The following is a 2,500-nucleotide window of genomic DNA, read 5'->3' on the forward strand; positions in this document are numbered from 1 at the left end:
ATGTTTATCTTTTCGCCTCCTCTCTTTCCTCCCCTCTACCTCTCCCTCTCCTCCTCCCTCTAACTCTCCCTCTCCTCCTCCCTCTCCCTCTCTCTCTCTCTCTCCCTCTTCCTCTTCCTCTCCCTCTCCCTTTTCTCCTCCCTTCTCCCCCATCCTTCTCCCTCCCCATGGCATTACCCGTCCCCTCCTTCCCCTCTAAATAATTACCTCTCTTCCCCTCCCTCCTCCCCCTCCCCTTTCCTCCCCCTCTCCCCTTCCTCCGTCTCCCCCTCCCTCCTTCCTCTCCCCGTCTCCTACCCCTTCCCTTTCCCCTCTTAATATTTACCCCTCTCCCCTCTCCCATCCCTCTCCCCTCCCCTCTCAATAATTCCCCCTCCTCCCCTTCCACCCCCCTCCCTCCACCCTCCCTACCCCCTCCTCCTCCTCCCTCCCTCTCAATAATTACCCCCTCCCCCCCTCATCTTCTTCCAAGTAACATCCAGAATACAACCAAAATGTTAAAAAATGTAAAAAAAAGGATAATAATAATAATAATAATAATAATAATAATAATAATAATAATAATAATAATAATAATAATAATAATAATGACCATAAAAATAATGATGATAATAAAATTAATAATAATAATAATAATAATAATAATGATAATAATAACAATAATAATAACAATAATAACAATAATAATAATAACAATGATAAAAAATAATAATAATAACAACACTAATAATAATAATGAAAAAAAAGGTAGAAGAGAAACTTAAAACCTGATGTTTTTGACGAATAAACAGATAACAAAAAAATATGTGGATAAAGCATGGATAAACGGATAAATAGATAAACAAAGGATAGATATACAGGCCACAGAGTAGATATATGAATAAGATATAGATAAGATGTCGTTAGATAGATGTGGAAATATAGATAGATAGATAAATTAACGGAGAGAAAGGGAAATATAAAAAAATGATATGAAATGATATAGAGAGAAAGAATAATAACATTTTTTTGTTTGTTTGTTTGTTTGCTTGTTTGTTTGTTTCGGTTGTTTATTTGTCTGTTTGTTTGCTTGTTTATGTGTTTGTTTTATCTATTTTTTTCTGTTTCTTTTCATTCTTCTTTCTCTTTATTTTTCTCTTCTTCTTTTTTCTTCTTCTTCTTCTTCTTCTTCTTCTTCTTCTTCTTCTTCCCTTTTCCTTCTTCACTCCCTTCCCTCTCCCCTCCCCTCCCCTTCCTCCCCCTTCTTCACTATCACTTCCCTCTCCCCCCTCCCCCTCCCCCCTCCTCCTCCCCTTCTTTCCCTATCCACTTTCCCCTCCCCCTCCCCTTCCCCTCCTCTCTCCCCTTCTTCCCTATCCACTTTCCCTCTCCCCCCCCCCCTTCCCCTCCTCTCCCCTTCTTTCCCTATCCACTTCCCTCTCCCCCTCCCCTCCCCCTCCTCTCCTCTCCCTTTTTTTCCCTATCCACTTCCCCCCTCCCCCCTCCCCCTCCCCCTCCTCTCCCCCTTCTTCCCTATCCACTTCCCTCTCCCCCTCCCCCTCCCCCTCCTCTCCCCTTCTTCCCTATCCACTTCCCTCTCCCCCTCCCCCTCCTTTCCTCTCCCCTTCTTCCCTATCCACTTCCCCCTCCCCCTCCCCCTCCTCTCCCCCCTCCAATCCACTTCCCCCTCCCCTCCCCTTTCCCCAACCATCTTTCTTCCCCATCCATTCGCTCCCCCCCCCCATATCCACCCACCTCGCCTCCTTCACCTCTCCCTCCCCAACCACCTCCCCATCTTCCCCACCTCCCTATCCACACACCTAACCCCCTCCCCTCCCCTCTTATCCCCACTTCTCAGTCCTCCTCTCTGTCTATTTCCCCCTCCCCCTCTCCTCCCCCTCCCCCCTTTTCTCCCTCCCTCCCTCCCTCGAATCAACTTTTTTTTCCCCTCTTCTCCCACCCCTCATTTATTCATTTTCCCTTCTATCTCTTTCCCCTCACCTTGATTCCCACTCCCCTCCCCACCCTTCCTATTCCTATCCCCCCCCTTCCCTTCCCTTACTCCTCCCCAATTCCCCACCTCCCCCACACTCTTCCCCATCCTCTTCCCCAACCTATTCCCCACCCTCTTCCATACCCTCTTCCCCACCCTCTTCCCCACCCTCTTCCCCACCTCCTTCCCCACCCACCAACCCACCTCTCCCTCCCTTCCCCATTGACCCCAACCTCCCCTTCCTTCCCCCAACTCCCCGTTCTCATCCCCCCACCACCCAACCCCCCACTTCCCCTTCCCCATTGGCCCCCAACCTCTCCATCATTCTCCCCTCCCCACTTCTCTCCTGCCCACCCACCTCCCCTCTCCCCCACCTCCCCACTTCCCTTCTCCTCCCCTCCCCACCTCCCCCTCCCATCCCCTCCCCCCTCCCCACCCCCCCTCCCCACCTCCCCAACACGAAGCCGGCCGCGCCACCTAAGGACGGGCGCCTGACCTTGGCATTGGCAGCAGACGAGACTCACGGGT

This window comes from Penaeus monodon, chromosome 7 (assembly GCF_015228065.2).
Source record: "Penaeus monodon isolate SGIC_2016 chromosome 7, NSTDA_Pmon_1, whole genome shotgun sequence".
Lineage (NCBI taxonomy): Eukaryota > Metazoa > Arthropoda > Malacostraca > Decapoda > Penaeidae > Penaeus > Penaeus monodon.